The sequence below is a fragment of the Equus caballus genome, chromosome 3 (genome assembly GCF_041296265.1).
Source record: "Equus caballus isolate H_3958 breed thoroughbred chromosome 3, TB-T2T, whole genome shotgun sequence".
Lineage (NCBI taxonomy): Eukaryota > Metazoa > Chordata > Mammalia > Perissodactyla > Equidae > Equus > Equus caballus.
This window is the reverse complement of record NC_091686.1, coordinates 82,388,101-82,403,979: the sequence shown is the minus strand read 5'-3', so window position 1 is coordinate 82,403,979 and position 15,879 is coordinate 82,388,101. Positions and strand designations below refer to the sequence as shown.

Genomic DNA, 15,879 nt, shown 5'->3' with positions numbered 1-15,879 from the left:
CACCCTCCACCATGTGGCTGCGCTCTCTGAGGATTTTGTGTTGTTAGGATATCTTCTGTTGGAATATGGTTGCCCCTTTTTGTTGTATGTTGGAGGGGAGAGAGTCCCAGGCAAGTTCACTCTGCCATGATGCTGACGTCACTCCCTCTTTTCTCTTTTTTGTAATAATTAGGAAATACTAAATATTGGTCAAGACATACCTGTTCGTTAATTCAGTGAATTTCTTAATGCTAACTAGCACTACAGTAACTTTTTTTTTTTTTGGCATACTTAATATATACTGAACATTCTGCTAAATGCTTTATATGTAGTACTTAATTTAATCCTTACAAGTCAATAAGCTGTGTATTATTATTATCCCTATTTTACAGACAAGAGAATAGAAACTTGAGAGATTATGGAACTTACCAAAAGTCTCATAGCTAGTAAGTGAGTGAATTGACTCAAACCAAGTGACTCTGGAGCTCATGTGCCTTGCATAGAGTGATCTCTCAGTTCAAATAGTGTCACCAAGACACACTTTCAGAATGAGGGAAAGTGATTAAAAGCATGGTATTTGGGGGGGCCAGCCTGCTGGCTTAGTGGTTAAGTTCACGCACTCCACTTCAGTGGCCCGGGGTTCATGGGTTTGCATCCTGGGCGTGGATCTACACACTGCTCATCAGGCCATGCTGTGGTGACGTTCCACATAAAATAGAGGAAGACTGGCACAGATGTTAGCTCAGGGCCAGTCTTCCTCACACACATACAAAAAGCATAGTATTTGCAATTAGACATACTTGGTTTGAATCTCAGCGTTGCCACTTACTAGCCATGTAACACTGGGTGAATCATTTCACCTCTCTGAGCCTCAGTTTCTTCATCTGTAAATGTGGAAAGGAATAACCTACAGAGTGGTTATGAAATATTATATGTGAAACTCAGCCTGGTACATAGCCAAAGTCTAGTAAAGTTTACAAGTATTATTGTTTATGGAAGAAAATAGCATTTGCCCCCTTTGCTGTCAACTTCACTTAATTACAAACATATTTTGAAATATCTTTAATTGCCCTCCATAACCATTGGCAATTTACCATTAATGAATGTATCTAAAGATTCCTTATCTCCATTCATATCTTCATCCTGTGCAGTTCTGGGGGTTAGTAACTAGTTCTAAAATTTCCCACATGAGTTGTGAAGGAGCATAATACAGTCGTTCCATTTAACGGTTCCAGAATGATCTCTCAGCCTTCTGCCTGATACCCTGGTGCTTCATCAGTATTTGGATATTGGTCTAGGAAAGGAATCCCTGAAAAACTGATGGAGAGGAATTCCTCAACGGTCTGTCTTCAGATCCGTCTCCTGCCTGGCTAGATAGCTGGAGATCAGGCTCAGAATTCAGAGACCTGGTTTCTTCACTCAGCTGGCATCTGACCTTGTTCAGCTCACTTAACTTCACTAGCCTGTTGCACAAAGCAGGTAGTGACCTAACCATCACTCTCAACTCCTCGAACTTGTTATGTGAGAGGCACTTGAAAAATAGCAAGTGACGCGATTCAGCAGAAATGAATCTGCATGTAGATTTGATTTTCTGCGTGAAATTTTATTTTGAAAGAATTTGATATTGAAGGTAAAGGATATACAAAAGGTAAAGCATAATACTTTTGTAAAGTTATGTCCCAAATTCTGAGTTTTTAAGTTATGCTCCAAAACCAAGCTTGGCAGCCACAAAGTCTCAAGTTTAATAAAGCCTTCTTCCTTCTTTAAGAAGGGGAAGATTTTGTCCAACTCTGAGATGGAGTTTCAGTACTTGAGAATCAAAATGATCAAAACCAAAGTAGAGATTTCAGCAGCGTGAACATCAGCTCTGGTGTTGGCTGTGTCAGGGAGCTCATTTAATCCCTTTGGCAGCTCTCAGCTTGTTGTTGCGTGTGATGCTTTCTCATCTTCATTTAGCCAAAGTGACTGCCACATACACAATGGCTTATGTCGATAAATAGTTGCTGACTCTTACACTGAAATGCCTAACTTACTGGGAAGGGTGATAACTTTCCTTGATTAGCATTTGCCAACTTTTTTTTACTTGATCTAGAGCAAGAAATATGTTTTATATCAGAACATATGTGCGTATAAAGTTGTGTATATAAACACACATAGAAATAAGAGTTTCATGAAGTAGTACTCACCCTATTTTGTATTCCACTCTGTTCTCTTCTCTTTTTTTCTTATCTAGTTTTATGACCGACTTTATTTAGGTTATGACCGACTAAGTTGATTGCAGGGTCCAGTAAATGGGCTGTCATCCACTGTTTGAAGGACACTGGCCTTAGAATTTCTCTTAGTCCAAACTTCACTGGGCTTCACCTGCCCATGAGGGAGGACTTTGCATCCTCTTTGCAGCTCACCTCCAATACACACACAGACCGCCATCGTGACCATCGCCTCTAGCACTAAACCCTTTGGACCCTCAGGTAGAGAGCCCCGTGGTCTGCTACCAGGGTATTTTTCCCCCCAACAAGACTCCAGCTTTTTCTCATAGGAGGCCAGAATCTTGAAAACTTTGTGCATTTTGAAAAACTGCTTACTCTCCTCCTAAATTTTGAGTATTACCTGGCATCAGGAACTCAAGAACTCCTGTGATACACCAGTGCTAGCTCAGTGCTCTGTACACAGTAGAACTGCAGTAAATATTTGTTGATCAGTCATATTGCCAGGTTTGCACCTAACACGATGGAAACAGGCCTCTTGCAGAGGTAGTACTGACCGCTGCTAGACAGAATAATGCTGCTTCTCCATAGATGGGCTGAGTTTAGTAGACAGGATATGAAGTTGTAGAATTATTAGGTGGAGTAAGAGTCCAGGTAGGGCATACATTCCTGAATATACAAGACACCAAGAAAAGCAGACAGGCAAATGCAGGGCTAGCAAAATCTGAATATACGGGGGCAGAATTCATCAGCGACTAAAGCTGCCTCCATTGGTATCATTGGCCCGTAAGTCTAAATTTTTCTGGGGCCCATCTGACTTTGCTTCTCAGGACTTAAAAAGAACCCTGAGTGGCTAATGTCATCCCTGATATCTTAGAAGTGTGTCTGAAAACAGGGGTTCACATGTTTTGGCCAGATTTGAGGCTCACACATTAGTGACTTTTCTCAGAAAACCTCACTGAGTCAGACCCCAGGATGGCAGTGAGATGATGGGGGTTAGGGATTCAGATTGTAGGACTGTGACACTATTCCTTCTCCATCAGCATTGTCATTGCTGCGAAAGGGACCTGGATCCTGACACAAAGAGATGGAATGACTTGGCTGTCTTTTACCAACTGGCAGACTGTATTATTGCCTCTCACAAGCCCTGACGGTCCTTAATTTTGCTAAATAAGCACAATGGTAACAAAACCAGCATAATTTGAAGACAAACCAGGAGTGGAGAAAACATAATGAATATAATTAATAGATAGTTTATGAAAAGAGTTATAAATTTTACGAACCAAGATATGTTCTAAACTTGCCTAGCTTTTTAAAGAAATAGTTCATAGATGGGGCTGGCCCCAGGGCCGAGTGGTTAAGTTCACGCACTCCGCTTCTGCAGCCCAGAGTTCCGCCGCTTTGGATCCTGGGCATGGACGTGGCATCATTCATCAAGCCATGCTGTGGTGGCATCCCACATAGCACAACCAGCAGGACCTACAACTAGAATATACAACTATATGCTGGGAGCGCTTTGGGGAGAAGAAGGAAAAAAAAAAGAAGATTGGCAACCGATGTTAGCTCGGGTGCCAATCTTTAAAAAAAAAGGAAAGAAATAGTTCATAGAATTTTAGAACAAGTAAGGATATTGGATAGTATGTAGTTTAGTTGCCTCATTTTACAGATGTGGAAACTGAGGTCCCAAGAAGCCAGAAGATGGCAGAGGTGACTAAATAAACCCAGATCTTCTAAACTCCGGGGCTTGCTTCTCCACATTTACATGATCTCTTGAAATGAAAAGCATTTCTCCTTGTTGTTAAGAAATAGTGAACAAAATGTCATAATTTTAGCCAATGTTGGACTCAGTGGTACTAAAACAAACAAAAAAGCAGCAATATTTGCCCAGAGGGGCTGCATTTAGGTAACAAAATTCGAGCCATCCTATTTGTGGTTCAGGAGTGACCTTTGTGAGGTTTCCTGGTGTTAGTTGTGGAGCTCTGTGACTCTCCTTGAAGACTTTGGACAGTGAATTGTGTGGCAAACATTTGCACTTCTAAGGCACTTGCCACCACAGAACCTAGATTAACTCACAAAAGTAATTCCCAACCAAAAAGGACAAAGGACAGCTTTGCTTTTTTTTCTCCTTTCCCACCTCAAATCAACCGAGTGGTTACTAGTCACACTAGTAACTGTAACTAGTCACTAGTTACAGAGGTAACACATTCAAGACACAGGTGGAAATTCAAATCATTGACCTTTAGAATCTCAGAATTGGACTGTCATTTATTCCACTCGTATCTGGTGCCTGGATTAATGGACAGGTTCTACAAAAAAGGTAGCAGTTATGTCTTTTTGTTTCCCCAGAATAGGACAGTGCCAGAGTGAATCTATTACCTGTCTGAGCTATTGTCCAAGATTCAGTCTGGGAATGAGAAACCTGGTGAGGGGACCGTGATTCTGAAAGGACTGCTGCATCCCTGCATGGTGCTCTCCAACGGGAACAGAATAAGGAGCCAAAAGAAATACACTTAATGCAGGAGAATGGGGTTCAGATCAAGGAAGACTAGCCTGACAGGACTGTCTGACGCCATCTAGAAGACTGACACAGACTATACAATTTCATTTGAAAATCTTATAAAACATTTTTTTCTGTTCTCAGAAATGATACCAGTGTAGCTCTACCCATAGGTAGGCACAGAGGACTAGCTGAGTTCTTATTCATTTCCTAGATCCTCTGAACACTAATGGATTCGTTCTGCTTCTTGGGTCTGTATTTCATAGGTCATCTACTCAATAAGCATCAAGCACTTTGCCTAATGAGTCCAAGACACATTAGTGTCACTTTGATCTGGGTCCACTTCCTACTGGTGCCATTGAGAATTCCTGTTAAATTTGTCAAGAACTGATGCTCACATAAGTAGAACTAGAGACTTCTGCCCTTCATCTCTAACAACTTTTACACCCTTAGGCACAGTTCGAGAATTTGACCCTAAACTCATCTAGCAGGAACTAAGATTGCACCTGCCCCTAGGTTAAAAAAAAATCATTAGTCAATCAAATCATTCTGAAAGCTGTAACTAAGTAACTATTTAACTAACTTTTATTGAGTCTCTGTATTATCAATAATTTCTATAATTTTTCTCATGATTTCCATCTAAATGCTTAGCTCCTTTACAGTTAAACCAGTGATAGCCACACAATTTGCTCAATGTCCTCTGCTCAACAATCCCCAATAAACAGTAGGTTCTTCAGGGCTCATTTCTGGTGTGTCAGTACCATCCAGCTCTCAATTTAATGAATTTAGTGAATTCAGTGTAAAGACGCACAAACTTTGAAACTGTTAACAGTTCAAGATTAAAAGAGTACCAAACTGAGACACTGAAGCTTTTAAAAATAAGCTGATTTTTAAAAGAAATCAGTGACACAAAATAATATCACAGAGGCTATAAACTCGCAGACATGACAATTGGACCTGGCGAGCAGGAGGTAGCAATTATTCTAGACATATTGGTAAGACGTTTTTATGCTGGAGGATGGGAAATAAATCCCACTGAAATTCAGGGGCCTGTCATATTAGTAAAATTTCTAGGGGTCTAGTGGTCTGGGGCACACTGTGATGCCCCTTCTAAGGTGAAGGATAAGTTCTTGCATCTGGCCCCTCCTACCACCAGAAAGAGGCACAACAGCTCGTGGGCCTTTTTGGATTTTGGAGGCAGCGTATTCTTCATTTGGCTGTGCTACTCTGGCTCGTTTTCTGAGTAACTTGAAAGGCCCTCATTTTGAGTAGTGCCCAGAACAAGAGAAGGTCCTGCAGCAGGTCCAGGCTGCCATGCAAACTGCCATGCTCATTTGGGCCATGTGGTCTAGCAGATCCAGTGGTACTTGAAGTGTCACTGACAGAGAGGGGTACTGTGGAGGCTTTGGCAGGCCCCTGTAGATGAATCATAGCAGACACCCTGAGGATTTGGGAGCAAAATCCTGCCATCCTCTGCAGATAACTACTCATCTTTTGAGAAACAGCTTTTGGCTCACTAATGGGTGTTAACTATGGGCACCAAGTTACCATGTGACCTGAGCTGCCCATCGTAAACTGGGTGTTGTCTCACCCACCAAGCCATAAAGCTGGGCGTGCACAGCCGTACTGCATTATCAAAAGGAAGTTGTACATATGAGATCAGGTTCCAGCAGGCCCTGAAGGCACAAGTAAGTTACATGAAGTAGTAGCCCAAATATCGTAGTCCCCAGTCCTGCTACATTCCCTTCTCTCTCGCAGCCTGCCCCTGTGACCTCATGGGGAGTTCCCTATGACTAGTTGGCTAACGAAGAGAAAACCCAGGCCTAGTTTGTGGATGGTTTTGCACGATATTCAGGCACCACTTGAAAGCTTTAGGCCCATTCTGGGACAGGCCTGAAGGACAGTGGTGAAGGGAAATCCTTTCAATGGGCAGAACTTTAATCAGTACATCTGATTGTTCATTTTGGAGAAATGGTTGGAGGTAGAAGTCTATAACAATTCATAGTAGTGGCTAATGGTTGGCTGGCTGGTCAGGGACTTGAAGGAATATGATTGGAAAACTTGGTGACAAAGAGGTCTGGGGAAGAGGTATGTGGATAGACCTCTCTGAATGGGCAAAGGATTTCAAGATATTTGTGTCACATGTGAATGTTTACCAAAGGATGACCTTGGGAGGATTTTAATAATCAAATGCGTAGGGTGACCCATTCTGTGGATACCTGTCAGCCTCTTCCCCAGCCATTTGTCAATAGGCCTATGAACAAAATGGCCCATTGGCCCAGTGACAGGGATGGAAGTTATGCATGAACTCAGCAACATTGACTTCCACTCACCCAGACCAACAGAGACCAACACTGAGTTCCCCATATGGCACCACTTCCCAGGGTGATCAGCTACCTACCTGGTATAGATTCATTACATTGGACCATGTCCATCATGAAAGGAGCAGTGCTTTGTTCTTACTAGAACATACCCTTACTCTGGACACAGGTTTTCCTTTACTGCAAACAGTTCTTCTGCCAAAACTATCATCTGTGGACTTATGGAATACATTATCCACTATAATTGTATTTCACACAGACATCACTTCTGATCAAAGAACTTGGTAGGTTCATGCTCATGGAATTCACTGGTCTTGCCGTGTTCCCACCATCCTGAAGCAGCTGGTTTGATAGAGTGGTGCAGTGGCCTTTAGAAGACTCAGTTTCAGTGCTGGCTAGATGACAGTACTTTGTAGGGCTGGGACTATGTTCTCTGGGATGCAGTATTGGTGTTGTTTCTCCCATAGCCAGGCTTCTTGGGTTCAGGAATCAATGGGAGTAGCTCTATTCACTATTATCACTAGTGACCCCCTAGGAAAATTTTTGCTTCCCATTCCCTTGATTTTAGGTTTTACTTGTCTAGAGTTCTTAGTTCCAATGGGACGAATGCTTCCACCAGGAGATACAACAGTGATTCCATTGAACTGGTAGTTGAGACTGTCACCCAGCCCCTTTGGGCTCCTCATGCCTGTCAGTCAGCAGGCAAAGAAGGGAGTCACTGTGCTGACCAGAGTGATTGATCCTGACTTCCAAGGGAAACTTGGGTTGGTACCACACAATGGAGGTAAGGAAGAGTATGTCTGGAATACAGGAGATCCCTTAGGGCATCTTCTAGTACTCCCATGTCCTGTGGAGTAATCAAAAGCTACAACAACCCAAATCAGGACAGCTGATGGCCCAGGTTCTTCAGGAATGCAGGTTCGTGCACCTCACCAGGCAAAGAACCACAACCAGCTGAGGTCCTTGCCGAGGGCAAAGGAATGTGGAATGGGTAGTGGAAGAAGATAGTTATAAAGACTGGCTACGACCACATGGCCAGTTGCAGAAACAAGAACTGTAACAGTTATGGATATTTCTTCCTTATTTTGTTATGAATATGTTTGCATATATATTAATCAAATTTTTTTTCTTCCCTGTCTTATCTCTTTATCATCTAACATATGATGTGTTAATAACAACTTTATTTCTCAGTGTATAAGTTACAGGAGAAGTGTGAACATTCCTTAAGACTTTGCATCCTCTTCTGGGGAATGGGTTAGTGTGTTTTCAGATGTCCATGGGATATTGGTATCATGATAGTAGAAGTATGATTTTGTTATTTACCATATTTGGAGATTGAGTTTGGTAAAGGAGATGCATGTTGGGGCCAAGTTGACAAGGGGTAGAGTGTGATGATCATTTTGCTGTGTCAGCTTTTCTAGGCTACAGTCCTCAGTTATTTAATCAAACATAAATATTATTTAGTTGAGCCCTTTCTGTGAAGGTACTTTGTAGATACAATTAAAGTCCATCCTCAGTTGACTTTAAGTAAGGGGGATGATTCAAGATAATCTGGGTGGGCCTGATTCAATAAACTGAAGGACCTTAAAAACAGGGCTGACGCTTCCCTGCAAGAAGAAATTCCACCTGTGAACAGCAGCTCCAATCTGTGCCCATGAATTCCAGCGTGCCCTTCCTGAGGACTTGCCCTATGGATTTCAGACTTGCTTCACCAGCGCCCACCTGGCGTAAAGCAATTCCTTGCAGCAAATCTCTTGATATATCTTATATACACAAACACGCACACATACACACATCTCCTGTTGCTTCGGTTTCTCTGATTAAAGCCTGATCAACACAGCCTCAGATGCCCCTAAAGCTTTTGTTTTACCCATCAGTGCTGCCAGCCAGGCCCTGCACCAATCCTGCAGGTGTTGGATATTCAATCATATGTGTTGAATTGAAATGAATTTAATATGTTCAGCCCTTGTATAGAGGTATTCTTTGTTGATGTGGTTTGCTAATGTGCTAAATATGCAGGACAAAGTAGCAGCCACCCCCCCCCCCAATATTTTCCACTCAAAGTCAGCCATGGATTCACAGCATCCTCTGAAACTCAAGTGGCAGAAATTGGCAGTGACAGAACCACCACCCACAGATGTAGTGTGTGGGAGAAATGTGGTGAAACACTGAGGCTTCACATTAAAAATCATATCTGCCTCTGTTACTCTTCCTAAATATTATTTGGTTTCTCTTGTGAATTGTTGTGAAACATGGAAACAAAAAAGGAGGTTCTGAGACAGGCTAACAGGAAAACTAGCAAAGTTAAAAGTTGATGTGATTTGGAGAAGTAGGGGGCCCAAGAAATAGCCAACTAATTGTCATTTGAATTGATAGGTCCTTGCCTAGAACTAGGTAAATACAAACATATTCCAGTAGGTTCTGTTTAGGTATTTACAGTCAATTCTGCTATAATGGACATATACATTACTAAAAATCAATGCACTCTGCAAAATCACAAAATGAGACTCAAGGGCTAATGGGAAAAATGAGATCATAGCACAACACAGAAAAATTCATCAGTGACATATTTTAAAAGGACAGGAACCTAATTTTAAAAATGTAGCAGTTTTACACGTGTTAAATAGTAATGAGATACGTAAATACATAAACACTACAATTGATATGGCACTTTACGTTCAAAAAGACCTGAAGTTTGCTTACGGACTGGAGCATTGGAAGGGCTGCCGTTTGTGTGTTATTATGAGGTAGTGGAAGGGAGCTTATCCGAAAGTGGACCGAAAGTTGTACCGCCACGTGTGTGTGGGCGTATCTCATCACACAGGTGGCAGTCTGGGGTAACTGGTAGATATTTGAGGTGTACGTGTGTGTGTCTTTGTGTATTCCTGCACACCTCAGTTCGGCTGGGTGCAGTATTCTGCGTTCACCTTGTGTTTCTCCTGGATGAGATAGCATAGATTAATCACAATGGAACAAATCTGCATTTTCAAAACAAATGTGATTGCAGGACCGACTGAACTGCATGAAGAGATCGCCATCCTTTATCTGTACTCCCCAAATCTCAAAAGTTCTTTGTAAATTTGGTGCACGTTCATTTGTTAGCAAAACTTAAGGTGAATATAGATGTTTTCCAGAAATATTGCATTTGATTTTAAAGTGCTGTCATAGATCCTACTGGGGTCTAAATATACCTTTACGCAATCTGAAAAATTCTGACTTCTAAAATGCATCCGCCCCTAAGGGCATAGGGTCCAGCAGCGTTGTTGAGTGTCTGCCTTGGTGCTATAGATGCGGAATAAACAAGGCACAGTCCTTGTACCCGGGGAACTTCGGTCCAGGAGCGATGGCACACTTTGCAGCATTGTAACAGATGTCTGTACGTGCACAGAGAACAGAGGAGGGAGTCATTCTTTCCTGCCAGAGTGTTCACGGATGGCCTTCCAGGGAATCTGGCACCTGGAGTGTGTTTGGGGGGATGGTTAGGAGTTCTGTAGGCAAAGGGAGAAAGGCGTTCCAGGTGGAAGAACAAGTGGAAAGGTGCGAAGGCACACTCACAAAACAGCAGATCCAAAGTGATCTCTGTAATATCTCACAACTACAATGGGGTGTATTAGTTCACCAGGGCTGCATAACAAAGTATCACAGACTGGGGACTTCAACAACACAATTTATTTTCTCACAATTATGGAGGCTAGAAGTCCAAAGTCAAGGTGTCATCTGAGGCCCCTTTCCTTGGCTTGTAGATGCTGTCTTCTCCCTATGTCTTCACATGGTTCTTCCTCTGTGTGTCTGTCTGTGTCCTAATCTCCTCCTCTTATAAGGGCAGTGGTCATATTGGATTATGGCCCACCCTAGTGACCTCATTTAACCTTAATTACTTCTTTAAAGACCCTGTCTGCAGATACAGTCACATTCTGAGGTCCTCGGGGGTTAGGACTTTAACATGTGAATGGGGGGTGCACAATTCAGCCCAAAACATGGGATGTGGCACAGTAGAAGTGTGACAAAGCACACAGGAGCCAGAGGAGGGTGTGATTAATTATTAGTGGGCTTGGGGATTTGGGAAAAGCTTCAAGGACATACATCTTGAAGAATGAATAGAATTTCTTCACATTGAAAAGGAAGAAAATGGTATTTCTCACTGAGGAAACAAAGTAAATCTGAGCTTTGGGCCTGCCTTAGAGGTCTACAACATGTGTCATAGCCCTTCCACCCAGTGTCCAGGACCTGCTCCTCCCTCATATGGTCTGGCTACCACGTTCTCTGCCTGTGACCCCTGACTTGTGAAAGCCACAGTCTCTACCCCAACAGGGCCTCTCTCTGTTTGTTCCAGGGACCCCCATCCTCTTCTAAAAGAGTATGATCGATCCTGTCTCTTCATTTTCTGAATCGGCACAGCAGCAAATATCTTTCTCCCTCCATGCCTCCCCAGAAAAGGAGAAAATTGCTTCTTCTTCCCCCATGTAACTTGACAGGCTGCCGCAACACCCTGTCCCTCCTCTCTGGAAGTGGAATCTCTCTCAGGCCTCTCTTGTCAGGGCGTGGCACTGGAGCACACAGCCTGTCTGACATGGCGCCAGCTCCTTAGTTTTCCTTGAAATATACCGGGATCATGGGGTCCAGTAAAAATGGGGTAGCCACTGAGTACTTGTGCATCACAGTGCGCATCTAGTCGTCTTTTGTAACTTAAGTTTCTTCTCAAAAGTATTCCGATGCTAAGAAAAGCGTTGCAAAATTCCCCTTAAGTAGTAAAATTCTAGGATTCAGACAATTGCTGTGTACTGCGTCCTAATATATGCTATATGCATGCATGTTTGAAATCAGAACTTGACCTAAAACATTAGGTTTAGTTAACCAAAACGTTTCAGTCAATTCATGTGGGTTTACCGGGCGATGTACTCCGGAGTTTCGGGGAGTGTGTGTATGAAATGTATGGTACCTAAAGAAACTGAAAAATGTTTGAAAGAAATAATGAAGACGGTGTTTCCCAGAGTATGTTCAGAGGAACACTAAACATGATAGATGTCCAGAAAGTCAAGTTTCCACAGCCAGACAAATTTGGGAAGCACTGCATATCCTCTGCCCCTTTGGAGAGCCATAATAATATCAGCATATTGAAGACTGTGAAAGGTCTCATAGTAAAGAAACATGTTACCTTTATTTTACCTAGATTCTTAAATGTGCTGGTCTTTTATAAAAACCTGGTACCAGCCCATAGAGCACATTCTGAGAAACCCCAGACTAAGACATTGAATGATGCTTAAAATAAACTATGATAGGAAATTCTGTTTCTCATTTGAAAACATACCATATAAATCCAATGCAGAGAAATGGTATACTTTTATTATTTAAGGTTTAGAAATGAAAAAGTAAGAATTGCATCCTTATGACAAATGGAAAATGAATCTGATTTGCCTGGCTTGCTCAGTGATTTTTAATTTTTAGAATCTTCCGTATAAACTGGCAATTATGATGATGCAGCCATCCAATGGTATGTAATTATATCCATGAAATAATGGATAATGAGTACTTTTTTAAATGAAAAAAAATTCCCCAAAGCAATTATTGGATGATGAAAATAAATTAATTTAATTCAGTGCTTAAAGAATGAAAATTACTGTGATCCCTGAAGCAGTGTATATGCATATTTAGGTTTTTTTATGTGAAAAATTACAATAGAAAAATGCTGAAATATTAAGAAAATGTGGCACCCAGTGCCTTTTCGCCTATAAATTCAATCCTTCAGCTTCAGATGGTAAATTTCCAGAGAGGCTGGTAAACAGATGTTTCATAGCTAGTAAGAGATGGGATCAGGATTCGGGCCAAATACTCTTGTTTCTGGGGCCCACGCACTTAACCCCTAACTAGAGTTGCAGCCAGCAAATTTAGTAGCAATTACATTTCTTCCTTTTCCCTCCCCCTTCTCCCCACTGCCCCAACCACTCAACAAAAGTAAGTTTGTGTTGTAAAATTTGAAAATGCCATCTTAAATACTCTAATGTTGGAGCATACTAAACTATACTCTTTCTATATGATAGTTGTATTTTAGAGTATTTCGTGTTAGCATTGGTGAAGTACTGTTTTACTACATTGTTAAAATTGCTTTAATCTCTTAGGCCCCATCTGTACAAAAATACTCACAATAACAGGTGGTGCTATTTGTCAAGAAAATAGTTGCTAGTGATGACTGACCATGCACTTAATCCAGTTAATCCTGTAGCGACAGGGTGTTAACGCAGCCCCCAAATCATAAGTTGATCATAAAGTAGTTTATTTAATGGATATTTATAGACACATGCTCAGGTTTTCATAATGGTGGTTGTGGCATTGAGTTGGAAATGTTTCATAAAGTTTAGGTACTTGCTCTTTTGATGCAAGAGATCTTATCCCAAACTTTGAGAATAAAATTGAGGGATCAAGTAAATAAGAGTATAACGCCTTCTCTGATTTATAAAATTTCATTCCCTATTAATGTTGCTTAGTCATGGTTTGCTGTCAGAATATAAGGTGGGCCTAAATGTGATTACTGAGTCTTTTCATAAAGGTAATCCTGGAAAATTAATTAATTGCCACAGTCAACAATAAAATAATTATAAAAGTAGCCTTTTAAATTTTACTTAAAATTTAAAGATATTTCCGACAGGAAATGTATTATTAATTTTGGAAATGGGGAGGGAGAAATTATTTTTTGTATCCGAAATCTGACAAACACTAAGCTTCTGTGTTCTGACTCCTCTGAAGAGAGACTGGTGTTCTTAAGACTTAGAACTTCTTCTCATGGTAAGAAGGATGGGTTGTTGGATGGAGAGTTCAGTTCAGGTAGGTTTAATGTTCCTTTACCTGCCCGATAATAGCTAAGGCATTGCTGAAACAGCCTTTCCTGAGTAATCCTTGAGACGTGCGCTGACGTTTGGACTTTGACCCATCTTCTAGGATAATATGTGTACTCATGCCATGTGATTGCCCATATAACATGCAGCACAGAGTGCAAGAGTGCCTGGTTCATCAGCTGTCCTCAAACAGACCAGCTTTACAGATGGCCTGAAGGAGGCCATTCTGTGCTTGCATGAAGCCCACCAAGTTCTCCAGAATAAGGCTTCCAGATCCTGGCATCCTCTCTTTATCCCATCCTTGTGTTTGTATTCAGCTTCTTCCAGGTTCTGTTTGCTTTCTGTCTCCCCCAACAATATACCAGTGTAGCAAATATTTTATATATTGGCTTCCACCATTTTGGACCCTGAGTTGATACAAAGGACCTCATCAGCCTTCTCAGCTGACCAGCTGACCATGTAGACCAAGTCACCCATTAGTGAAATATACAAGGAACCTGTTCAAGAAACTGTAACTTGTCTTTAATTATAGTTAACTCCTTTGGTTCCAACTCAACTGAACACCACCAAATCCACCTTGACTTTAGAGCAAGTGGTGATTTTTTTTTCCTATCAGTAAACTCTGACATAATCTAAAATTCTCGACTTATCTTAAAAACTAGGTTTGTGGACCCTGACTTGGGGGTAATGATGTCTTAACTGATATTGTTAGAATTTTGCTATGGTCTTTTAAAATATTTCTGATTAGAGAATTTGGGGTTAGACATTTCTGCAGTGGGAAAAAGGCAATTGATATAAAAGAAAAAAGGAAGCATTTCACCTTGGAAATAAGTGAAGTGTAGCATAAATTACTATTTGACCATTTTCAGTGATGCTGCCAGAACTAGAAATCAGGTGTCATTTATGTATTTTGACCCTTGGACAGTCGTAGAGAGAGGATTCACTTATTTCATCAGTCACTGCCAAAGACCAATTGTGTAATAATGTAATGATACCTGTAGCACCTTATAGAATTTTTTCTAATTTAAATTTTTTAATTGACTCATTTTATATAAGGTCAGTTCTTTTAACACTTTCATAATGTTCTTTGATGCTCTTCAAAAGTACTCATTATAATTTTTTAAAAATTATCTGTTGGAGATTATACTCATGGGAACCAAAAGTAGGTTTCGTGAAAATATCTGGCCTACACTCCTGAATAAATAACCACTGAAAAACATACAAACATTCTGAAGTCAAACCCTCCAGTCTTTTTTTGTCTTTACCATTTTTAAATGATATGATCTCAGTTGTATTGCACACTTTTTTGTCTTTTAAGTAATACGCAGTGGAAATAATTTAACCCTTTTTTGAGGACTACCTGCCTAGCACAATGCCTTGTGTACAGAGCCCTCTGATACATCATCCAGCTCCTTTCCTTTTAAACGGGATATAAGACAGCGTTGTTTCAGGGACTGCTGAGGTTTGAAGGTCTGTTTGCGCCTGTACTGAGGACTCCAGACTTGTCTTTTTGTAATTGGTGATTCTCCTGTCTGCTTCCTGTCTTAACGCCACTGCTTAGGGTGAAGTGGTTTAAAACACTTCTTCCTCACTTCAGATTTTCTGTGAACTCTCAGTAAGGCCAGAACTGAAGATCACCAGATGAAATGAGGTGGCTGCCTGGAACATCGTGACCCTCAATTGTTTACCCAGACCTCCCTGTAGACTCTGGCCAGCAGAGGTTGGGAGCTCTGATCCTCAGCTGGGGCTCGTGCCTGTGTGTTTTGTGCAGAATTGTTCCAAGCACAGAGCGAGCTTTCGTCTTTCCTTTTCCCTCAGGGCTCCACACTCCAGCTTCAAAGACGTGTTTCCTGTCACATGGACAAGTTATTTCCCTTGCGCCCCAGGTTCCTCATCTGTAAAATGGGGATGTTAAGAGTAGCTCCCTCATCGGGTTGTTGCGAGGATTAACTGAGTTAATAGTTGTAAAGTTCTTAGAGCAGAGGTGCATAGTAAGGGTTAAATAATTAAAAAAAAAAAAAAGATTGACCTCTGGATAAATGACT

The 15,879-nt window shown here is 41.3% G+C and overlaps 1 protein-coding gene and 1 pseudogene across 18 annotated transcripts in view; both read left to right on the top strand.

Moving 5' to 3' along the window:
• The window catches only part of CRACD (capping protein inhibiting regulator of actin dynamics), a 308,131-nt gene that overhangs the window by 186,996 nt on the left and 105,256 nt on the right, over positions 1–15,879 (top strand). The gene's annotated exons all lie outside the window — the stretch shown is intronic.
• Positions 5,628–8,064, top strand: LOC111772905 (uncharacterized; annotated as a pseudogene).